The following is a 26,164-nucleotide window of genomic DNA, read 5'->3' on the forward strand; positions in this document are numbered from 1 at the left end:
GTGCATATTTCCCCTGATTAAAATCCCCTCTAAGTTAAAATCACTTTCTCAGTGACTCATTTTTCTAACCTCTAAACTACTAGCTAAACTTCTTCTCCATGCCCATCACCTAAGTTTCACATGTATTTCCTGCCAAGCCCAGTAAAATTTTGGCTTCCTCCGAACCCTTATCCCCTTAGTCTCTTCCCCTTCCCTTTGCCGACTTTTACAGGATACATTTTCCCCTTTGCTGCCCGACAATCCTTTCCTACTCCTTTCTCCTCTTCAGTTATCCCATTGGTATTCACTCTTGCCTGCCTTTCTGACCACCCTTCCCGCAAAACTTATCAGGAAAAAAATGCATTTATCATTCATCTGCACGTCACCCTTCTCCTCTGTCTCGGTCAGTTTCCCTCTTCCCCTCCCCGATCCCTTTTTCTTCTTCTAAACTGCGCAAAGCCGTATTCTCACAATCTCCTCCGGCATCTGCCCTCTAGCTCCTTTTGTGCTCTCTACCACATCGGTCCTGCCCCGGCTCCTACCACACATCCCGAAGCCTCCACAGGCCGTCCCTCCCACCCTGAGGCCGGCCCCAAACTCCATCCCCGGCAGCGGGCGAGGCGCGGCGGTGCCAGCCCAGCCCGGCCCAGCCCGGCCCGGCCCGGCCGCCGGCGCTGGAGCCGGGGCGCTCCGCCAAAGCGCCGAGCTTTGGGATCGGGGCGCCCTCCAGAGGCGCCGCCGAGCCCTGCCCTGCCCTGCCCGCCAGAGCCGGGAACACCCGGGAGAGACTCGGTGCAGCCGCGGCCGGGGGAGCCCCTGCGCTCCCCGTGGCCGAGGAGCGGAGCCCGTCCGCAGCCGCTCTGTGTCCGCTCGGCGGCTGGGGCGGAGAGAGGGAAGGCGCAGCTCGTCTCCCGCCCCCTGCTCGGCTTCTCCGCCTCCTCCTCCTCCTGGCGCTCGTCCTCTGTTCCTCCTTCCCTCCCTGCCGCGCCGGCGAGACCGCGAGAGCGGCGCCTGCCCCGCCAGGGCGAGGGAAGGCGGCGCAGCCCGCGGGCAGGAAGCTGGATGAGGACGTGTGTGCGGGCAAGGCAGCCCCTCGGGCATGAAGGGGACCGCGGGGACGCTGCCCTGCCCTGCAGCCGAGCGGGGACATCAGGTAAGCGCCCCACACGCCTGCCCGGCCCGGCCCGACCCGGTCCGACCCGACCCGACCCGATCCGCCTCTAGTGCCGGGAGAGGGCAAGCCTCCCCTGGAAAGTTACCCTGCGGCCGCCGGCCGAGGGGCGAAAGGCAGGGGAGGCGGGCGGGAGGCGGCCCGCGGTGTAGGGTGGCACATCGGTGTGTTCGGCAGGACCCGCCTGGTGCTCCGGTACCTCAGTGCGGTGCCCGAGGCTGTGCCTCCCTCGCCGGGGCGAGGCGTGCGGTGCCGGCATCCCGCGGCCCCAGCGGCTCGGCACTGGTGCCAGCGGCCGTGCCGCGCCCCGCAGAAAGTTTCCAGCGGGGTGAGGGGCAGAGAGAAGCGGCAGAGAGAAGCGGCAGAGGATCACCGCGGGACGGGAGCGTGGCGAGGGAGAAGCAGCCTTTCTGTGTTGCCGTGGGCAGTGGGTGCCGCGGCTTCCCCCCGGGTGCCGGGAGCGGTGCTGCCAGCAGTTCGCTCAACTTGTTTCACTCCGGCGTTGTTTTCACTCTGGTTTGTTGCAGCGGAATAGGATCAAGTATCCCTAGAAGTGTAAGGTCGGCATCTTTAATGGCTACACCTTACTCTTCTGTGAAATTTACCTGTTTCCTTGTGTCGATTTAGTTATGTTTAGGAAAAACAAACTGCAGTCCTACGAGAAAGAGATGCACAGCAGTACGCCTGAGACTTCAGTGGGTTTGTTATGTTGTATGACGTAACAGTCAATGCAACTGCTGCTCTTTTTGAGTCACACTTCGTTGGGGCTTTTTAACTGAACATTTGTGGATTAAGCAGAAACTTTTAATAAAATGTGTGAATCATTATAACGCTGCTGGAGGTCAAATCCCAGTTTAAATGTTTTGCAATTATTTTCTTCCCCCTTTGCTCATAATTTATATAAAGGACAGACTCAAACAGTTTGCTTAGTTCTTCTGAAGTAACTTAAGGAATCAAAAGTGAACAGAGCTCCACACAGATCTTCTAGGTACCTCTGCTACAAAGCAAAACAACATTGAACCACTTTAAAAAATAACTAATCAAAAAATCTGTACCTTGGGAAACCTCCTTCTTTCCAAGACTGAACAAAGACATGTACATTGCAAACTGCACTGAAGGTGGAAAGATTCTGGTCATTTCAAATAAGGCAATTTCCCCTTACAGAGAATGTTCTGCACTAACTCGCTTGCTTAACTGGAGATGGTCTACCTTAACTATCAGCTGCAGTTCTGTTTTACTTACAAATTTTCAAATACCAAGGTAAACTCACAATATTTGTTGAAAAATCCAAAGGAAAAACTTAAATGCAATGAACCTAATTTCAATAGATCAAAAAAGTATGAGTAGGTTTTTGGTTTGGGGGTTTATTGTCTTGGTGTTGGGGGGTTTTTTGGTTGGTTGTTTTTTAATAGAACAAATTTGAACCAAATTTAGGGGAGCATTCAAAAGCAGACTTCATTTAGCTATGTACATCTGTTGCTGCAGGTAACACCTGGTTGTCAGACATTGATAAGGCACCGTACTTAAAGTGATTTTCAGGTTGGGACTTTTCTTAATAAGCACATGGATATATTCCTTAAGAGGGTCTATCACAGTTAATGACCCAATGCAGCTCTAAGACTGCTTTACATATGCTCGGGCTTTTAATAATGGACTTTTATATTGCATTAAGCTGAGAGAGGGCTGAGGAAATAGAAGGATAGGTATGTATAAAACTTGAAATGCTTCCCACTTTTGTGCGTTTTGTTCACTGGTTGGGTTTTTTTATTTTTTTTCTTTTTCATTGTCAGCTTCAAATACAACATCTCTCTGGGCTTTCATGCAAGCGGCAGGTTTTATTAAACATATGATACAATTTTCTATTGTAAAATGTTCTGTAGTTCTTACTTCCTTGAAAAGATAAGATATGACTAGGGAATTATCATTTTCCTTGACAGCATGACAGTTAGAACTTGGATTGCATAGGAGCGAGCATGTGTAATGTGTTAAAAGGAGATGTCATTCTGAACTGTCTGACTAACTTTTCAATGTGGTTTTTTTTAATGAAAGTGAATATATTGCTTGTAAAAGCACTGCTAGGATGTAACTAAGAGGTAAGGATGAATTAATGTAGTGATGCTGGGTCTAACTTAAGATTTTTTGTATAGTTTTAATATTTAGAAGCCTATGGATTTAGTGCCCAGTTCTGTAACCAGATATTTGAGTTAATTTTATTCATATCAGCATCTTAGTTAAATTCACAGTACTGGTACTTTAGCTATGCAGAGGTGGCATATGTTTTTTTCCTATTTAGAATGTACTGAAGCAAAATGCTTTGTTTGCTAATAAGGTAGCTGTTCTGATAATGTGTCCAAATTGTATATAGAGATTGCTATCAAAAGCTGATAGAAGCTCATGTTAGAAGTGAGAAGCTTAAATGTAGCTGTGTGTCCAACAAATATTCTTTTAGAACATGCAAAATCTTAGGCAATGAAAATGGCCAGGTGAAGCAATTGATGCATATAAAGTGCCATTAAGGTATGAAACTGTGAGAAGTTAGGCAAAGGGGAAAAGAAAGAGGAGGAATTTAGGAATGGAGGGTTTGGTGGTTTGTTTGGGGTTTTATTTGCTGTGGTGGTTTTTTGTTTGGTTGAGGGGGGCTTGTTTGGTTGGTTTTTGAACATGAACATTTGTTCTAAAACCAAAGTTGCCTGCTTTTGTAGGTAATGCAGACCTTGAGGATTTTGGGTAAAGGTGTATGTGAAGAAACAGGTGAGGTATTTGCTTTTACCTGAAAACTGTGGTTGCTTATACAGCTTTTTTTCTTATAGTTCTGTTTGCAGACCTTGTACTGCTATATTTAAAGACTTCTCTTAAATCATGATAGAAAACTTTTTACTTCATTGTTAAACCCATCTGGTGTAGTTGGAGTAGATAAAATCATTGTGGAACTAGTTAACTGTGTGTAGTGTTTTTACAGAAGCAAGAAACTGATATAAAGTGGAATATACTGGCTAAAGGAAATTGCATGTCAGTTACAAGTTCAGTTCCCAGACACTGAGAAGTACGTATGATAAATCTGTGAAAAGACAGGCCTAGATTTAGGGAAAGGATTCCTTCTGGTCACCACAAACAAGTAATATTCCTGCAGAATGAGCTTTCACTTTGCATGCACATTCTGGGTGTTTTTCCCTGTCATCTGTTACATTTCTACTTGTTTCTTCTCAACTGAAAGACTCCTCATTATTTAATTTTTGCTTTCTTAGTAACCTTTTTTAGACCTCTCATAGTTAATATTTCCTGCTGAATTCCTTTAATTTCTTCCTTTATTCCTTAGGTAGAGAATATTCTATAAGGAAATTACAGCTGTAGCCTTACCAACAAGTAAACTGTAAAGATTAGTTTCAGTTCAAGGTAGTGTGTTGTCTTTTATGCAAGAGTATTGTATTGCTGATCACTTTTACTCATGGTAACTCTAACCACCAAAATACCAGTGTAGCTACATGCTATGTGTCCTCATCTGGTATTTTCTCAGATGATTATTCTTAGTTAAACTATTTACCTTCTTTAATTGCATCTTAATTTTCTCCCAGATCATGTTTTCAGTTTAACATCGTTATTCTGAGTTGTAGTCCTGTATACCAAGATTTCTAGTTCTAGCTTCTAGATCTCCTTAGCCTTATGTCATGCTCAGATGTAAAAACTATACTCTGTCACTTCTCTTATTAATAAAGGAATAATATCTGTCAGGAAAGACTAGGGGAGCCTTCTCTTAATATGGCGATGTAACCTATTTTCTTAATTAACCGATGTAATGGGTTTCAGTCCATAGAGTGTATAAATATGGGTATTATTGTCTTTTAGAAACTACTATGAAGTCCAAAGCGGGAGTAGTATGTATTTGTTCAAGAAATGTTTTGTTGCAAAACATCACAGCTTTAAAGGAAAGAAAGTGTCTTTTAATTTAGAAACCCTTTTTAATACAAATAGTTTTACTGAGCAACCGAATACCTTTTCCTGAATTTCAGGTCAAAATACTCCTGGGCAGTGTCCCTTGCAATCATATCATGTGTACTATTTGTAATTAAAATGCTGTACACAAAACCTCATTAAAATTAACAAGGTAATATAAGTGCTAGTTTTACTTTTTCGTTTCTGACAATTATTTGTAGTAAGTGACTTTAGTCACCAAATAATGGGGAATAATATGTCAAATTATTGAGCAGTTTGGTTAACTGCTATGCTTTAGATAATTTCTAAGGCTCATTCAAGTTTCACATTTGTACGCATTTGCAAAAACATTAGAGGAAAACTACAAATAGTGTTAAGAAAACTGATTCTCTGTTAGAGGTGTATGGCATTGAAATCCTTAACAATCTATAGTCTTTTCTGAAATTGCCATTATATTAAATTTGATGTTATATTTACCTGTTTTCTACTAACATGTAGACTCTTAGATTTAATGGAGTGATTCTGAACATCTAATTATTTTTTTTTCCACTTCACTGAATTGACTCACTGTGATGTTCCAAATTAATATATTTGTCAATATTGCTGTCAAGTCACATTACATGTATCAGCCTCTGTAATTGAAGAATTGCTTTTGGAAACTACAACATATGTGAGTCATACAAAAGTACCCAAATAAATTCCTTACTTGTGGTTGTGCATTAAGCATTCAATACTTCTGAGGATGTATTTATTATAGATAATTCTGAAAACTTTGTAATATCATGTCTGTGTAAACCTGGAGAGATAGCTTCTATTTGTTTTATAAAAATTGCACTATGGAATTTGGATTTTGTATGTTGAACACCCTTGCTGTCTATTATCATCAAAAATATTGTAAAAACATTGGTTTTCCAAGTTGTAGAAAAGTAGATAGCTTTTAGAAGTTTTGAGAAAAAGGTTCCAAGATTCAAGAAATTGTATGGCGTACACTGAAAACCCCATTCATTAATCTAAAAATGACAAAATAACGTATAGAAGTTGATTCTAAACCAGCAATTCATTTGATTTCAGAAACAAGGAATTTTTGTCTGTAACTGTCAGTTTTCCCAAATTATTTATTTGCTAATGAGGAATTGTAAACGAATATGCAACATTATGTGAGAAAAATGCTGTATGTGAAAAATCATAGCATAATACTGGTTCCCTGACTTGATTTTCTTGGACGCAGCACTTCTTCAGGCTGTGAAGATTTTTGCTTGGAGTTTTGAAGACAGACCTAGTTTTTTACATACAGAGGTGCATATGCACATAAATAAAAAGGACTTTTCCTGGTGCTGATTTCAAAACTTGGAAGTACTTAAATCAAACAACCAAGGAAAGAGAAACAAAATGGAAAGATCTGGCTGATAAAATAAATTTCACTGGAATCTCTCAATCCGTTCTCAAAAACAAACTTCCCCAAATCATTTCAGAAAGAAGTCTGTAACCAGTCTTAAAGAGACTGCAATAGCAACCATTGTGGAAGTCCACAGACATCCTGCCTCCTCCTCCTCGTTATTGGAACCAACACTGAGTTCTGAAGCCTTCTATTCTTTAGAAAGAAGGTTCAGTTTTTAGTATACCATTTGCTGTGTCTTGGCAGTGGTCAGAGTTATTTATTTGGCTGAAGTGCAAGGTCATATTACTTCTCTCAGGACATTTCATTGTTGGATGAGCTGTGTTCTTCATGGATCTAGAAAGAAGTCAAGAGGTCTTCTCAGGATCTTTTAAGGAATGTGATGAGCTTAGTAAGCCTTTATACAATGGGATCTTCTTCCCTTAGTTCACTGGCTGGCTAATGCAAGGTCCTCTCAGAAGTCATAGAATCATAGAATGGCTTGGGTGGAAAGGGATCTCAAAGATCATCCAGTTCCAAACCCCGTGCCATGGGGAGGAACACCTCTTACTACACCAGGTTGTACAAAGCCCCCTCCAAGCAAATACCAGAATGTCCCAAAAGAGTTAGGGATCATACAGTAGTCTCTGTATTACTGGAGGTAATCATACTCGTAGTTAGGGATTGCGATCTGTGTGGGGGAACGCTCAGGAATGTACGCAGGAGTCTGAGTTTCAGCACCTAATGTGGAAATGGCTGTGACTGTGCTGCCAGTGTAATTGTCAGGTGCAGCAAGCACAGTGCTGCAGGAAGATGTGTATGCTGTCTTTACCTACTGTAAACAAATAGTTTTAGTGAGTGACACCAGGACAGATAGCCTTCAGAGAGCCTTGTACTGTAGTCTGATTAAATCATCTTGTCAATTATGGCATTTTAATTCAAGAACATTTAATGCTTTCTTCTTGTTCAGCCTGTGTAGAGAAAGCTGCAATATTAAATGTTGATGGTCTGAATCACTTACTACACCTTTGAACTTAATAGTCATGTTAAGCTGTGGTACTGCTTGGTTTAAATACCACCTAAAAAGGCAAAAAAGTAGCTGTGCTTTGGGGGTTAAGTACACTCACTCATCATGGCTTTTTTAAGGATGACATTTCAGTCAAGTTTTGCAACAATTTACCCAAGGTATCACTAAGGACTTCTCCGTTCCAAAAGATTTTCAGGTTAAGCATTGTAGACATTCTGCAGTTCTTGGTGCAACTGAATGTAGCTTTGAAAGCTACAGCAATATTACAGTGTTGCACAGGTCTTTATGCATTCTCTTACAAGGGTATACATTAAGAAATTGAAAATGCAACTAAAAATACTGCATTTTAAGGAGTACAGTTGGTTTCATGTTACTTTTGAGCATTGCGTTTGCACCAGACTTGAGGCTACTGAAATCTTGAATTCTAAATTCTCAAAGGAAAAGCGAAGTCAACTTTACTTAGATCAGCAGTGAAAATTGTGCCTGTCCTCCAACCAAATTAACAGGGCTTCAAGAAAACCATATGCATTTATGGGAAAAGGTATTTTTTTGTCTTCTTCAATAGTACCCTTTTGTTAGCATATGCTGTCTTCTTAACAGCACATTTGACTGATGGCTGAGAGCAATATAGCAGTCTCATCAGGCCTGCCTTTTTAGGGGAAGTTATTATGGTACTTCTGAAGTGTCTGAAGTAACCCATCAACATGGGTTATTGGGTTCTTAATACTGTATAAATAGGATATATGTATGATTCTGCTCTTTGTCCAGCTTGTATCTTTCCTTCCTAATCCCTATTTAGAGATTTTCCAAGAATAGAGATCGCTTTTATCTTTTTAAACACTAGCATTTGAGCAGTAAAGGAAGTATGCCTAGATTGTAAAGAAATTTTCACTGTCATTGCTTTCTTATTCCCATAAGTGAAGGTTAATCATTTCATTAGACAAATGAAATATCTGTGCTAAAAGGAAGCATCCCTCCCTCTCTTTAAGTATGGTGCTTTTATCTACTACTTTTATCTACTAATGATTGCCAAACTGTTCTCAGTTTTGGGAGTATTTTGTTGCAATCTCTCCAAGACGCGTCTTAATATTTTTTCTTGGGATTTTTAGTGTCGTACAACGTCTCGTACACTACACATACTGAATTCTTTGGAATATTTTGAAGTTATGTGTTAATTATGCAGTTTATGTCAGGAGCCATATTCAGATATTTTTGTGTTGTTTGTTTTTGTTTGCTTGGTGTCTAAAGGGTAGGTTAACTTGCAGCCAGTTGAATCAGTAACCCAAACTAAGCATCCATTGTTACTGTTTGCTCAGCTGAGTCCAAAAATATGCTAATAACAAATCCATTCAGTCCTCCGTTCCAACAAAAAATGCAAGCGTGCCCAAGCATGCCAGTGAATTCTTGTCTCAGGTTTCCAGTAGAGTTGGCACCTATATCTGCATGTATGTCTTTGAGCATGCCAGACCTTTCTCTGTGATGGATGCAAAACTGATTGAAGACATTACACTGACAGATAATAATTTTTGGACATGCATGCTGATTCATGTATTCTCTTTAGTCCTATCATTAAGCTGGTGAGTAAGTGCAGAAAATTTTGCCATTTTCCCAGCCCACATTTCCAGCAGATATTTACTGCATCCACTCTTGGCTGACAGGCTTACTTCAAGGTCCATGCCTATCAAGAAATCAGCACCTCATGCAAATATCCAAGAGTTGAGGCCATCTGTGAAATCTGCTCCTCATCTATCCATCATTAGGGTTTATTGATTGTACTGTTATTTTCAGGTATAATCTCTGATCAGGGTCAGTCTCTTTCCCATGAGTACTGCAGCTTTCAGCCCACTGTGTAAATGATGAGCATGGACTCGAGGCTTTTTGCAGAGTGTGCAAAAAGTCATAATTAACAGCAAAAGTGACTAGATGAAAATAATTTTTATGGCTGCCTGTAAAATCCTGTTTTTGTTTTAATTGCTGCTCCATAAGGTTTTGGAAAATTTTGTTGAGCTATGGGAATACTCTTTTGGTTGAGTTCTCTACAAGCTTACCTTACAGCTATGTCTGCAAGTCACTTATTTTTGCAGGCAATTTTTTTTAATTCATGTGGCAAAATATTCTAAAAAAGTTAATGTAGGTTTACCAGTTAGCACAAGATTACTTCTTGGCACTTGAATTTGTCTTGGCAGGTTGAACTATGTGATTTTTCCATCTCTTACTAATGAGTTGTGGCAGTATTCTCCAAATACAATGCCTTCATGAAAGCAGTAAGTTAACTAAAACAATCAGCAATCATATTTTTTCTACTTTATTGGCAATTGTGAAAAAAGAAGAAAATGCATACCTGACAATAAGTAGCTTGACTGAGGTTGGTTGTAGTCAACAAGCTGTCTCTGCAATTAGCTGCAACAGACATCATCTAGAAGTAGCCCAGTCCTGATACAAATCTCCTGATAGTTGACTTTGAGTAACTGGTAAATGAATTCATTCTTTCTGTTCATCCTTTTGAATAGCTTATTATTGCAGACCTTATTCTAAAGGAGATGCTGGCATGTCTTTTCTTCCTGTTAGTTTTAGATGTAAATTCGTTTGGTATTAAGTACATGAATTACGCTTTTTCCCAATCTAGGTCTTTGATGGGGCAAAAAAAAATCATGAGATAAAATTGACATGCTCCAGGCCTTTGTCACAAGAAACCAGTTGGTACTGCATGAAGAACAGGGCCAACTGGTGATATCTTCCACAGTTACAACAGATGGCAGCAACAGGGTGATTTGAATGGAAAACAAATACTATCTCCTTTTTCCCCCCTGTAAAACAGCCTTACCCTAGAACATTATTCTTTAGAATCAGTTGACAGGAACAAATGAGAATCTTTCACTGGAACTATGTGTCGATAATAGCATGAAAACAAATGTAAAGATGTCTGAAAGGTACTCGAAGCAGTTTCATTTATCTACTTATGATGGGTATTAAAATCATAATAATTTTCTGATAACAGTTCTGGGAAATGGTATACTCTTAAAGTATGTGAAGTAAGTCTCCTGCAACATGGAAGGAATGTCTTTATATCATAGAATAGAATCACAGAATGGTTTGGGTTGGAAGGGATCTTAAAGATTATCCAGTTCCAACCCCCTGCCACAGGCAGGGACACATTCTACTACATGACATTGCTCAAAGTCCCATCCAGCCTGGCTTTGGACACCAGTACATCCCAAAAGAGTTAGGGATCATACAGTAGTCTATTGCAGGTAATCATACTGTAGTTAGGGGTTGCTATCTACATAGGGATATGTGCAGATATAGGCAGTAATCTGAGTTTCAGTAACTAATGTGGAAATGGCTGTGACTGTGCTGCCCATGTAATCGTTAGAAGCAGCAAGCACAGTGCTGTGGGAAGACATGTGCACTGTCTTTACCTGTTACTAACATGGTTTTAGTGAGTGACACCAGAACACTTAACTCACATGACTTTACTTGAAGAGGAATCTTCAAAGAGTTTATGAAATCACAAGAACTTAACAACTGATACAAAATTCTCTATTTCAGAACATATTTATTTGGAAATATACTTTAAACTTTCATCTGATGTGTTCTCTATGCTGATAATTTATGTTCAAGAACTCCTTTGGGCTTAGAAATGCTTGCCTTATTGTGAAAAGTTTAGTAAGAGGTATTGAAACTAGATTTTGAATTGTTAGTAGAGCAGCTAAAAATGGAAAACTTTAATTTTCTTTTTCCTGCATTGTTTAGTATTTCATTTTAAGTAATATTTTAAAAAAAATCTATGAGGATCAAATGTTTAATTGAATTATTATGATTCTGTATGAAAATTACATTTATGATACTTATGAACATTACAATGCTCTCAGATGCTAATCCAACCGAAAATATTAAAGTAGGCATAGTTAAAATGCTTTTGTGTCCAGGGAATAGCAGGATTCCATTTCCTGTAGGTAGACACAAGTGAGTTCACTGCTACAAACTCAGCAAAATAATAACTTTTTTTTCACAGTAGTTGAATCTTAAAATATTCAGTATTCAGTTGAAAAATTAAGTAATTTTGGTGATACTGCAGGTTAACACTTAAGTGCTAAGTCTGACTTGTTATAAGCAAGACAATTTTCATTACTTTCCAGTTTTAAGTAGTACTATTGAGTTTTGCTAAGCAGTGTTGAAATTTCAGCAGCTGTGTCTACTCATCTTAAAATCATGTAAATGAGCTAGCTTCTGTTCCAAACCCCTTCAGTTCTTAAGGAAAGTGGAGACTTCTCTAAGCTTACAACCATTGGTAATAGCAAGTACTTTCAATCTATCCTCTGAAATATTGGACATCAGGCTATATTGTGATGGGACACTCCTGTTGCTCTCTGTTCTGTGCTTAACTCCTGCAGATTGTTTTCACTGTCTCCACTCTTTCTCAGTCCCTTTTTCTTGTTTGCTTCTGTCATCTTTTTCCTTGGTTTCTTTTTTGCATGTTGTTCCTATGTCTTCATGTCTCTTACCTCCTATAAAGCAATCTTATCACTTCTCTTTAGTATAGATGACACTTCCTTTCTTCCTGAGCATAATCCAGTTGAATTTTGAAAGTCCGGTGAAAAGCTGTCTGGCCTCATTTCATAGCAAAATTCCGTAGTGAGCTCCAGGAACTGGAAGGAGAAAGTACAGAGGAAGTTTTGATTAACTTAGCAAAAGATTTCTCATTAGGCAGTTCCAGGAGGTCATCACAGGTTAGTTTTAGGTAAAATACAGGGAAAACATCATTATTATTATGTGAGTTTTCTTGAGCTTCACCTTACTGATGAGTCTTTAGTGGTTTTAGTGTCTATAGGCTTTCTCATCACATTTGTCATAAGAAACCATGAGGTTCATTCTAATGAGTTTGATAGTTCTAATTTTTTTGTAAGTGTTCTCCATTGTCATTATTGAATGATTGTCTTTCCCACTAAAAGATCTTTGGACTTTTACCAGTACAGAAGTGTCTGTTCAAACGAGAGAACATTTTCCTCACTTGTGCTTCTTCACAGAATTAAACCAATATAATTAAAGCTGTGCTACTGGTGACTTTGTGTTCTTGAATAGCTCAGCTTTGTCTCTGGAAGTAGCAATGCGATTTTGTGCTATTAGGAATGCCTCTGGATATTTGCCTTACATTCTCATAGCAAATTTAATACATATTTTATGTAACTAGAGTAATGTCTTAGTGAGAAGTGGTACTCCAGTTATTCATCTAATTTTATAATAAAACCGTAATTATGGTTTTATACTTATTCTGTAAATAACAGACTAAATAGGGCCTAACTTTCCAAGTTAATAAATCTCATAGCTTCTTTAGTGACAGGAGACACATCCCATGCCAGGTAACCTTTTGTTCAGAGGCAGAAAGTATAGCCTTACTTAGACGTGTCAGACTATATTGCAATCATGTAAGAATCCAATTATCTTTTTTTAACTATTCCTACTTTTTTTTATTTTTTTTATGACCAGCCATGCTGAAATTGTAATGAGAATTCTCAGGCTTACCTCAGCAGATAGATGGCAGAATGAACATTTTTATAACGGGAATAAAAGCTGTTGTGTTTTATCACAAGGCCTTCCTATGATCTTATTTCACTTTTGTAAGGTAAGTAAACATTACCTCAGAAGAAACTTCAAGGAACACCCCTATTTTTGTTATGTGTGTACATAAAAATCCATATGTATAGCCTTTTTTTGTATTACATTTGCATATTTACTTCTCAGCTAGACTTGCTGATACATTCTGATTATGTAATATTTCCTGGCTACACAAATCGCTTTTTCACATTTTCATTAAACCTGAGTTCATAGCAATGTTGAGGTCATCATGTTTTTGTAACATAACCATGGGAGCACCTTATCAAAACTCCTTGTTGCTAAAGCAGCTTGACCTTGCATTTAATTTACTAATCAAAAATACCATATCTTTGTTTTCCTTTTTAAGTAACAAACAAGGTCACAGTAACTGGACAAGGGGAGCACACTTACCAAACTGCTTGGGCCTAAACTTCCCCCTAAGATTGCTGAAAATAAAATCTTTAGAGTAATTCTTAAAAACTCTTTTCTCCCACCCTAGAAATATTAGGCTTACTCTGTGTTCATTATAGACTTTCTACAGTGAATACAAAGTAATTTGGACTGTGCTACTCCAAATAGTTTGAAGTGAGCTGCTGCTCTCAAAAACAATTGATTAGCCCTACTCCTGAACTCTTCCTAAAGGTCTTCGTGGGCCAGTAGGGAAAGGCTGTGGATCATTCTGTGATGGCTGCCCAGTGCCAGTCACTATTTTTTTCTAAAGATTTATGGATTCTGCTTTGGCATGAGATTGTATTTGCCACTGTGACAGGAAGTAAGCTATCTGGTGCTTTGGAAATCAGCTCACTGAAAATGTGCCACCACCAGAAGGGCTTCATCCTGTATAGTCCTTGTTCCTTGGTTTCTGTCCCAAGGATCCTGAGAAATAAAGTACCAGAAGTGGATTGGCCTGCTATTGCTGTTAAAGTTAGTTAATCCTGGCCCTGAAAATTCTCTGCAAAAGGTGGTAGCTGAGAGAAGGCTAAATCTGAAGTGAATTGTTATGTGCTGCTAATGCACTCCACAAGAAATTTTAAAAGCAGGTATCTAACACGTGTTGCATAGGCAAAAAGACAAATTCTGTTTTGAAGTTCACTGAAAGTCAATCTTAGAACAAATCCTATGGATTTGTAAGTATTGGATGTTTGGATTATTACAATTCTTAAAATGTCACACCTATTTAAAGTACTGTGAGTACTTTACATAGGATACATATATAGGTAATAACGGAGATCATAAACATTAGCAGGTGTCAAGGACACGTTAAATGCTATGGAAGTTGTCCTTCTAAGAGGGGAATTTGTGATCACATGCCCAAGCTGTCATCCTGAAAAATTATAGACCACAACTAAATGAATGTAAATTTTTTCATACCTGATGTGTTTTGACAGACTGTGTTCAGGATTTTACGTTGAGAATTTACATTGTATGTCTGGGCTGTGTTTCTTAAAGTTCTTGAAAGATTTAAAAAGAATTACAATTTACCTGCTGCAAACTGAGTAAAAACAAGCTAAGTAAAATCTAATTCTTCTTAAATTATAAAGTAGGAAATATTCTTTGTAACATTGAACCTTATGTATACAAACTTATAAAATGCATAAGACCAAATACAGTCTACCTTTTCACAACAACTAGCAAGGTATCCCTTTTCTGAAGTGTACTTCTTATTGGGAATATTTTGGGAGGTGTTTACCTGTACTAAATATGACCTACTATGCAATAGGTCTTTAAAATAATTTATGACTTGCTGTATAGTGCATATACAGTTAATGTAAAATAGTGCAGTGGCTATAAATTTAACAAGTCCAAAATTCTTTCCCCAGAGCAGAAGCAAAGGAGTTGTCTTACACAGGAGAGTACTGAATTTTATTTAATGTAACTTGGAAAAAGCTATAGATGACCTAGCCACATTTTTGATTATAGACTAAAGAAAGGGACAGGGAAGTGGGAAACCAAATTCAGAAAGTTACTAGCTATGGAAGCATACTACTTCACCTTACAAGAGAATGCCTAAACAGCCAGACTGTAGATTAATATTAAATAGGTTCAGTCTCAAGCCAGTCTGTTCATGCTGGATTGTTGTGTAGCAAAGAATATTAGATTCAGATATAAGATGGAATACTAACAAAGGACATTGTAGTATAATCAGAAAAAGACTTCAGAGAGAAATATGTCCACTGACTATGTCTGTTCCTTGAGATGATTAGTGGGTACTGGCTCACGTCTGCTTTTCCCAAGCCTGATACTCTTCAGAAAGGTAAGTTGCATCCCAGCTGCATATAAGCAGGAGTATAGATGGTGTGGCAGCTACTTCAGAAGAGTTTAGATTTTCACAGCATAGTCTTCTTTATTCTTGAACTGCTTTATCTCTTGAATGTGTTGTGCTGTTTATACAAGCCATTGGTTTGTGGTAATTCCCTAGATGTGATGTTGCTGTAACTTCACCATTGGTGAAGCAGTGATCCCGGAGTGTTTATATAAGGTTATCCTGGTTTATGGAATACAACTTCATGAGCTAACATGAAATGTTGTAATTTGGCATCTGTGATCATATTATAGTACAAAGTTTGAAAGAAACTGCTGTCTTGTGAAGGATGATTCTCTCTGCGTGTTTGCTTTCATCAAGTGTTAGGCCTCACTACACAGAACGTTGGCTCAGAAAATTGAACTCAGTTGTCCTATTGAGTTCAGAAAAGGATTGAGTCTAGAATTTTTCTGATTAGCGCCTGGGATATCTGACGCCTGCTCTTCCATTTTCTGGGCACTTGTCCTTATTGAATAGGAGAATGATACTTCTCTTTAAAGTGTGCAAAGCCCCAGCTTATACCTGAGGAATGACTTCAGCCTGAGCAAAATCTGAGTCTTTTCATACTTGCAGAAAATGTAACTGAAAATCATCCATATTGAAAATAACCAAGTTTATAGGGAATATGTTCAAGGGGAGGTCCCATTTATCTTGGTGTAGTTTATGGGCTCTGTTTATATTGCTTTCCTCTACGTAATGTTTATAACTGGCAATTGCAGTGCATAACTGTCTACAGAGATTTGTGGACAGCCAAGGAACATTTTTGGATTCCTTGACTAGTTCTACCAGCTGAATGTATACTGTGTAGGTCAGACAGGTTCTGATGATGTCTGTAGTGTTCTTAACCTATCCTGAGATGCCATCTGTATCAGTCCCAGAGAGTTAGTCTGCACTGCGATGGTTCCACTCAAACCCTGCTCCCTACTACAAGTAACAACTATTCTTTTATAACAGAACCCAGTACGGGAACAACAGCTCAGTCTTGAACTCTTAGGTAGAAGAGGCAGGTAGAAATGAATTATGTGTTTGCTCCCCTTAACATAAAAAAGAAGACTCAGAGAGGTGTTTGAGGTGCTGATATCTCCAGTGCTGTATTTATGATAAATTTTGGAAATACCTCAGCTCCATCTTGCCTAAAAGTCTGTCTTGGACAGTAGCTCACAACAAATGCCTAGGAAAGAATGTAAGGACAGGAAACATCATCTTTTAGTGATATTTCCCAGAATATTCTCCTACTCTCTGCGTATTTCAAGAATTATCAGAGTCACTTGCCATGCCTTTGTATATGAGTTTTAGACAGATTTCCAGGAATCTATCTGCTTTACTTTTCCAATCTGGCAAAGTTCTTAGCATGTGGACTGTCTAGAGGCATCATTCCACTTGATCTGTTTACTCTTTGCCCTGAAATAATTCTGTACTGTGACATGTTTTTAGTAATTTTGTATTTTAGGAAGTCCTTATGGAAACAGTGAAGGAAGTCAGGGCCAGTCCTTTTCTCCCTCCTTCCCCTGGGCCTAGAATTAAGTCAAAGAATCCTTAGGCCTGGTAAATTTCCTACCATCCCTTGGAAGTCAAGCTGTAATTCAGTCTGAAGTCATTTACCAAGTATCTTCCTGTTAGATGGACTAGCATATGGACACTGGACACTGTCCAGCCATGGTCTGAAATGTGATCAGAATCGGTGGAGGCAATAATACCAAATATTTTGGTAGCTGGACTGTTTCCCAGGCTTGACATCTTGAAGCACATGTAGTGAAAGAAAAATGCTGCAGTTTTCTGTGTGGATATTTAGGCTGGAGTCTTTCCGTTGCAGATCGCGCATAAAAATAAGATAACCTGCATACCAACTGGTGGTAAATGATTGTCTCTATTCCTGATAGTGATGGCAGGAGCCAGATTTGGGTGGTTGGGAGGAGAGGGTTTGGGATTGGGTTTTTGTTTTCATTGGATTTTTTTGTTGGTTTTTTCCCTGAAACTCTGCGTGTGAAGGAAGAAAAGAGAATTAAAGAATTGGCTGCTGTCTTCTGCGTAAGAGGTACTGGTCTAAAAGCTGTTTTCGTTGTTTACTTTGAGTAAATCAAAAATTTTGTTGTTGTAGATGGTGGATCTAGAAGGTACCTAAAAGAAAGAAATGGAGAGAACACCTCTATATGTATGTATTACTTAAATGGATATAATGGATATTCACTAGTCTTTTCTTTACTTCTGCTAAAGAATTGCTTCTTATAGAAGATGTGTGGGTTTAGAAGGAATTGAGAATATGATGAAAATCACTGTCTCTTTTTTCCCCCCTTTTTTTTGGTGCCTAAATCACCATGCATAGGTTGCCAGAACAGATTTCAGAATTCCTTGCACTGGTTCATTAAATAGGTAAATTAACCTTACCTGAATTAAGTAGCATGCTCCTTTACATTAATAATTCTAATTACATGTTTTTTCAATTCTATGAAATTTTGTTTGGTCTGGCAGCCTCTTCTACCTTTCTGTAAGCTGCAAGCTGCTTTTTCTTTGTATACTCTCTTTGTATTTTAGTGTGCATCTATCGCATGTAAACCTGAACATTTAAGCTCTTATTTGACTTAGAAATATCTGACTAGTTTCTAACGCTTTAAAAGTAATCTTTCTATCAAAAGTTGACAGTTTTCAACTTCCATTTTAATACTGCTACCCCTTTGATAGTTGTACTTTAATTTTTAGAAGATTGGATGCTAAACTAAAAGCTTCTTTGCATTCTGTCAGTCTTTAGCATTGTGGCTTGTAATTTTGGTTCTTTGATGCATCTGAAAGTTTTAGATGCAGCTTTTTTGACATTGATTTTGTTGTTCTTGTTTCTGAGAAGTTAAAAAATTAGATGAATTTTTAAGCTTCCGAAGTATGTGTCACGAAGGCAAAGCACGTGTGAAAAGAACCGGGTAAAGCAAATTATGGTATACTTTTGACTTGGAATATGGCTAGATATTTTTGTTTTCAAACTTTAGATCGGTCTTTTGAGCAATTCCAGTTTTAAATTTCATTCTATCTGCATGACATCATGTGTTCCTGCACATGGAGAATTACATCAGTAAAATTCTCTCATTGATTCCTCAGATATCCTCAGGATGCTTTCAAGATATTCCCTAACCAGAAATTTAAGAAACTAAGCAGCTGTGGCACAAGCAGTAGGGTTGTGAAGGGATAAACAGATGGCTAAAACTTGGAAAACAGAGAGTAAAAATACGTGCTAAATTTTTGCAGTGGAGAAACATTGTCTCTGTAGATCTGCAACAGTTCTGTGCTGAGACCCATCCACATAACACGGATCTTGCACAATGCATATCACGTGTCTTTTCTGTGATAGCACGTGTCAAAAGGGCTGTGTTTGGGTTTGGAGCTTTGATATTTGAAAAGAAGTTAGAAATAGGATCAATTGAAAAGCTTCAGAAGGACCTTCTGATTCTGAGTGATGAGACAGTAGAATGGCAAATCCAGGTCATGGAAATGTAAGGTATGTCAGAATAGACTAGAACAGAATACTTCAGTCAGAAGGGACCTTCTTCGATCATCTAGTCCACCTGCCATGTTGTCCTGTTGAAAGATGGAAAGTCCCTCAGTGTGTTTCCTTGTTGCTTTCCTTATTGCATCAAAATACCATTAAAGTTACTCTAGGGAGAGTCACCCCTTGGTGTTCTTTGTTGGCCTTAAGCTTCTGAAGCTAGCTCTGTATTGTTATGTGCTCAACATAAAAAAAGGATGTTCTTTCTTTGCCTTTGCATGTGTAAGCCTTACAAAAAGTGTCCCAAACTCTTCATTTTCACAGTGGCAAGTGGGTTCTGTTGTAGTAATTTGTCCTCACCTGTCATATGTGGTGGTACTTTTAGAACCAGTTCTGATACTAGCATATGGTACCAGCCCATGGCGGGAACTAGATGATCGTTAAGGTCCTTTCCAACCCAAGCCAACCCTTTGTAGGATTTTACTGGTACTTAGTGACCTGAATACCTTTAACATCTCACCTCAGTCATCTTGCTGTAAAGCCACATATCAAGCACAGCACCATTTTCAAAGTCTACAGCTGTGTTTTCAGTTCACCATTGTTTATTTGGAGGTTGGGTGGTGCCATGCCATCAGCTGTTGTTAGAATACTTATGTGAGCCCATCAAAGAGTGTGGGATAGAAAAGGCAAGTTTTTTCTATGCATTCTCTGCATCTAAGGAACTGATCGAAAGTGTCAGTGGTACAAAAATGGCAAGTGGGTATGTTCTGTCTTGTGCAATGTTAGTGGGGCAGGGATTGGAGCATTTCTCCTATGGACACTGGAAGGGAAAACTTCATTTTTTTGTCATTAGGATAAATTCGCACTTTGTTAAAGTGTACTTGTGAATTATCCAAGGAAGGAGCACCATTGCTGGTTAGGATAATTTTCCCCCTTGGTTTTGAAAGCTGCATTCAGGAAAAGGGGCTTCAAAATGCAGCTAAGCAAGAATATCAGGATAAATAAGGGATTGGAGATAAAACAGCTCTTTCAGTTGAGAAGCTATGGAAGATGTTGGATGGCGTTAACAACAACATCAGAGGCAAGCTTTGTTTCTCTTCCTAGCTACAATGTGTGGTGTTTATGATTGCTGATAGGAGAATTCCCATATGTAATCTGAATTAGAGTTTCGCAGACAGGAGCTTGATGAAAAGAGAGTTTATTTTTGTGGCTTGAATTAAGTCCCGTGGTAAAAAGCTGTACAGTCATCCACTTTAGTGACAGGTGCAGAGTAGATAGTGAATATTTTGGTTTTATGCAACACTTTTTGCATTTTTTTGTAAATTAGTTGAAGCAGCTGGAGAGTAAATAGACATGAGAAAATTTTATCTCAAATGGAGTTCAACAGCTACTCATCAAATCAAGTTCTAACATGGAAAGTAAAATATTTATAGACAGTGGAAGACAACTTATTATTTATAATCTGGGAAATTTTGATGCACTCACTTTTTAGAAAAAGCTTTTCTAGGAAATTAAATACCTTCCCAAGGGGACTGTTTGTTTTCTGGTTATTAAAAAAAATAATGTCATATTGTAGCTGTGTATGGTCCTCATGTTTCTTTAATTGTTCTTATATTGGGACTTAGATTCTAGCCCCGTGCTGAGTGGCTGTTAAGGCAGTAAGAGAACTCCGGCAAGGGGATTGATACGATACACCAGGACTTCATTTTTTTTCCCTTAAGCTTTTCTGGAACTTCTAGAGATACCTTCTTCTACTTTATAGGTTGACTGCAGTTTGTTTTTCCAGGCACATTCACAGTTTTCTCTGTTTGGGGCCTCTTTAAGTATGTGGGTGTGAGATTCTATGATTGTCTCACAGCCATAAAATCCTTTTCTGCTTTCACCTTGATTTCATATTGCTAAAGAAAACGGAAAATGCAGCAAATATTCTATAGCTGCTGAATTCTCTGCATTGCTATAGTTTTAGTTATTTATGAAAAAATTTAGTTTTTGTAAATGTTTCAAAGCATCTAATTTGTAAAACTTACTTTTGGAGACTATTTTAGTGTAAATTTTCAGTGTCTCTATAAACATACCTCTTTATAAAATCAATATCCTCCTTTTAAATACTATGTAATTTATTAAGCAAAACACTGAGATTTTCATGTAGTTTATACAAAAAAATCTATTATTCCTGATCATTAGCCCAGATTAACACAAATACACCAGGCAGACTTTTGTTAATTTCATTCTCAAAATTATACTTTACATTTTCGTTATTAGAGTTACTCTTGATAAGAATTATTGCAACAGTTCTGTAGAAGTCAGGATTTTCTAATGACTGCAAGCATTGTTCCTTAAATTCTATCTGCCTTTCCTCTTAAGATTGAATCTTTGTTTCACAGTGCTTAAAAAGAAGCAAGACAAAGGCATCCATCTTCAATCGAAGTTACAGCTATCTCCAAAGGCACATCACTGGGTCTAGCTGGGGTGGAGTCAACTCCCTGAAAAAGTTACACTATTCATACTCTGAAAAGCATTGGTTTGTGGAATTGTATGTTTTCTCACAAGGATGCTTGCTGTTTATGGATCCTTGCTAAAGCAGGTGAAATCAAGAGCTGTAATGAATTGCATGGGATTGGCTTAGGAATGAGGAGTGAGAATTGTTAGTACTTGACATCATTACAGATGCTGCATTGCAATCTGCTGAAAACTGGGAAGCATCCTTCAGAGATAGCCAGTTATCAATAGTGCTGCTTCTGCACCAAGCACATTAAATACGTATCTCAAAGTTTGAAACTGTTAGTGGTTCTGAGAGAGTGACACAGAACCTTCACTGCATTGCTAATTGATAATTACTCTTTCAATAAGAAAAAAAAATAAAACCTCATATCTCGTTTATGCTTAGTTATCTTTTGGGAATGCAAAGTACATATAAGGTCACTTTAGTTGATAAGAAATTGACACTCCATTAGTTACCATGGATCCATCTGTTTGGCTTGCTATTTTTTACCTTATCTTGCTAATTGGGGCCTTTGCCCTCCTCTGGATCTGCTCCCTGGGCCTACACAGAACAAACAGTTGATTTTATGTGGTATTTCTAGTAAAAACTTTTGAAAAAAGATACTTTAAGGTATTTATGTTTTTCATAGAGGAATATAAGTAAGCATGTAAATTTTACTGTTTACTAAGCATGGAAGAGGGACTATGAATCTGTCTTTTCTTGTCATACTTAATTTCGTAATTTCGGAATATGCCATTTAAAATTTATATAGCCCAAAATATTTTCAATTAGTGATGTTGGGGATTTTTTAATTATAAATGAGTGTACAACACTCATATAAATATGAATTAGGTTGACATATTTTCTCCATTTTTTTGTAACCATAAAATAATTAACAAATGCAAATTACCTGATTATCTGTACTGCTGTAAGAAGATTTAAAGTGGAGGTATTGGACAGTATATAGACCATGTACAAGTTGTTGTTTCAAATGTTGATGATTGCTGGAAAAGAAAGCAAGCTACCTAAGGTATAGACTTACTACAAGAATATGCTTCAGGTAGAAATAATGGTACAAAACAAAGCCCAATCTATTCTTTTGCAGTGAAAGACAAGTGAAGACTTCTCTTGCAGTGAAGACAAGAGACTTGCAATACATGAGGCTATAAAATGCTACTTGAGCAAAGAGATAGAATTTAATGTAGAAGAATCTCTTCATCTCTTGGCTTGTTCTGCAGACGTTACATTGTATGATTAGAAGGGTGTACTAATTTCCTATCATCTTGGGGAGGGTGCTGCTGGAAAATGTTCAGTGAGTACAGTTTTGTTGCTCACAGAGGTAGTCTTTTATATTTTAAGGGCCATTCTCCTTAACCTGTATGTAGCTTGCACATTAAGCATCAAGAGCAGAAATGGTATCTTCCTACAGCAGATTGACTACTAAACCAGCAGCCTGGAAATGCTCCTTCTTTGTTCAGGGTCTGTCCTTTGTGGGTTTTCCTCCATTAGTTTCTCCCAGAGTAAGGTCACACTTTCCTACAGTACTTCACGAGCTGCTCATCCTGGTCTCTCAATGCATGGCCTTTACATGAAGCATTGTTACAATCTGCCTGTAGGATTGAACAACTTCCCTAGCAACAGTGCAAACGCATTTTCATTCATCTCCTTCCAGTTTCTGAATGTGTAACCTGAAGGTGAGTCATTGTCTTTTTCACAGTCACTTGGGTATCCATATCACTGCAGGAGGAGTATTTCTATGTGCTGTTGGATGCTAAATATCACAAATGCAACACTCAGTGTCTATCTTCCCTGACTTTCCAGTCTTCAGCTAACAAGATACCCAGGAAAGCTGTCATGAAAATCAGTATGGCTAGAGGCAACTTCTCTTCTAGCCTCAGGTGTCAAAAGTGCCAATCCCTCCTTGATTCAGTCTTAAAAATGTAAGGAGAACACAAATATCCAAAAATATCGCTTCTCTTCCTGTGCCATTCTCAGGAGAAAATCTGAATATAGTCTTGACCAGACCTTTACTCCCCAGACTATTTCAGTAGCAAACAAAACTGCCATCCTTTTCCACTTGCTCGGTCCTGTGGCAAGCAGTAGAGAATTGTGGGGGAATTCACATGCACCCGCAAATGTATTGGACTATATGTCTGTTTTTAAAATGCAGCTTCATTAATTTTTTTCATCTTTTGGGGATATGTTATAGGAGACAGACAAGGAGTATTAAATGGTATAAGAAATAAGAACTACTAGCTATTGATAGCAAAGCAAGATGCCCTTGACTTAAGAAAAATCTTAAAATCTAAGCATGTCAAGCAAAGTTAATGAGGAAAGAGAAGTACATCAAGTGTCTACTAGAACTTGCTTGAGAATATAAAAATAAAGTGGTCTGGTATTGATGGCTTTGCCAAGCCCAGAATCAGATTTTAAGGTTCCAATGAGGCAGGTAAAATCAGTTAATTATAAAGTCTAACAATGACGATTAAAGAGAAAGAGCCCCAAAGATACGTGCACATTCTGAGAATCTGAAAGGCTTGGCACTGACTACTTGTATGTTGCTGGTTATTCTTTAAGGCCTCTTCCTATCGATATTCTTGGAAATATCAAGGATGCTTCCGTAGAAAATGCTAGAAAAAGTACAGATAGCTCTAAGTCATGGTTAAACTGGATATGCAGCTAGTTATACTGTGCATAAAAGGGTCCATTCAGTTTTGTGCAATAGCTGACTAGAGCAATGCACTTTTAGCCTGGTTTTGGTGCTTATCTGCTGGATTAATGCACCGTAACAGAGTAGGTGTGATGACCCACCCTTAAGGGGAAGTGTGGGTCATCACAGTAGGTTGGAGATGGTCAGACACCTCTTCCTTAGGAAATGGACAGTGAATTTCTGGAAGTTGTTTTCTGCTGGAGGGGCTGATCTGTGCCTTGGCTTTGTGTTTAGCCCTGCAGCCGTTTTCTAGCAGTCGATGGACTGGGTGTTTGACTGCACAGCTGAAAATTGTGTAGTTTATTCAGACAGTAAATTAGGTGATCATACCAACTAGGATGCAGCTGTTGTCACTTCAGCTGATGCAAAGCCAATGGAGTGTGAGAAGTAAAGATGTGACATTAAATGTTGTGAGTAAATAACAGGGAAAAAGGCTTTTAACCATACCTTCTGGTTATGGTTAAAATGAACGTATTCCCTACTAGTCAATTACTTTGACTAGTAATTACGAAACTACTATGAATCACAAGTTCACTAGAGGGAAAACTTGGGCATTTGTTGATAATGTTTCTTACTAAAATCAAACAAGTTGTCTCCTATTTTGCACAACTAGAGCAGCTGAGTAGAGCCTACTTCAGTTTGTTGTCCATTTCCATACTACTTGGTTATTCTTTGTTATTTTTCATATTTGTCAGAATGGGATGTCAAATTATAATAAACATTGCTCCAGATAGCACTACTATTATTTCTTGTTTAAACTGATACAATTATTTATTTTACAAGTTATAGTCAAACTTTGCTTAATAAGTTGGAATGTCATATTCTTAAAGACTGCCAAAATTTATCAATTTACATCTGTCGATTTTAAGTCAACACTTTTACTGTGGTTACTCTGCTTGCTGTGGTTGCCTACAGCTCAGCCTCGAGGATAACCCTTCAAAATACTAGATAATACACTATTCCCATAGTTAATTTGCTCATTTCAATCTAACAGGAAATAGCTTATAGTCTGTTCCCTGGTTGATTATTGTTTCTTCTGTATTGAAAGGGCGCCACTTAACATTTGCCAGCCTATGCCAGATGGCAAGTTCCTAATTAAATTCACTTCTCATGTGCCTAATTTTTCTACTTGCATTTTGGCAAAGCAAAAATCTCAGTAGGGTCAACAAATAGTTGGGGTATACTAACAATATTATTATTGTTATTTTTCAGTCTTTCTTATTAATAGTAGTTCAAAAAAGATCTTACGGATCAAGAGCTGTGACTTCACCTTTGGTGCCAAGGCTCTGCTTCAGTACAAGTTCAGAATGTCAAACCAGATTCTTAAAAACTATTTTCTCTACACTTGTACTGTTGCTCTTTAGAGGCTGTTTGATTTTTTCTACAGAAAGCAGGAGTACAAATGGCTGTTTCGTTATTGTGGTTGATAAGAAAAATAACTTGTCCTTTTTTTTCCTTCCTTTCCACTGGCCTTCTTTTTGTCTTCTTAAAACATTAGAAGAGGTAAAATCTCCTGAGCTGAATGTTAAGCTTGCTTTTTCTGCCCGATGAGGACAATCACCTTGATCCAGAAAAGTGACTGAATTAAGTACTTCAGTCTTGCACTCTGAAATATGGTTCAGTACAGATTCTTCATGGAGAGATCTTGGGAAATCATCAATTGAATTGTATTTTTTAATGTGTAGAGGGTTCACGCTGGCTGGATGCCCAGCACCTACAAGACGCACTCTATCACTCCTCTTCCCAGCTGGACAGAGGAGAGGAAATACGGTGAAGGTTTCGTGGGTTGAGATAAGGACCAAGAAAGATCACTCACCAAGTATTGTCATGGGGAAAACAGACTTGATTTGGGGATATTAATTGAATTTATTACTAACAAAATCAGAGCAGGATAATGAGAAGTAAAAACAAATTTTAAAAACACCTTCCCCTACCTCTCCCTCTTCCTCATCTCTGCCTCCTCCTCCCTAGCAGTGCAGGGAGATGGGAATGAGGGTTACAGTCATTTCATCACACATTGTTATTGTTATTATTCTCAGCCAGAAGAGTCTCTCCTGCTCCAGTGTGGGGTCCCTCCCACAGGAGATGGTTCTCCCTGAACTTCTCCAGCATGAGTCCATC

At 38.5% G+C, this 26,164-nt stretch overlaps 1 protein-coding gene across 6 annotated transcripts in view; it reads left to right on the forward strand.

The window, feature by feature from the left end:
• The first annotated feature begins 934 nt into the window (after window positions 1-934).
• Window positions 935-26,164, forward strand: part of SGCG (sarcoglycan gamma) — a 112,935-nt gene continuing 87,705 nt past the window's right edge. For 5 of the 6 annotated variants that reach the window (XM_082278598.1, XM_082278601.1, XM_082278600.1 and 2 more), the window contains exon 1: window positions 935-1,132. The gene's annotated coding sequence lies outside the window, so the exon portion shown is untranslated. Of the gene's footprint in view, window positions 1,133-17,729; window positions 17,750-26,164 lie in introns of those variants that run through there. The other variant, XM_082278602.1, reaches the window with a different exon arrangement.

This window comes from Coloeus monedula (genome assembly GCF_965178545.1).
Source record: "Coloeus monedula genome assembly, chromosome: 3".
NCBI lineage: Eukaryota > Metazoa > Chordata > Aves > Passeriformes > Corvidae > Coloeus > Coloeus monedula.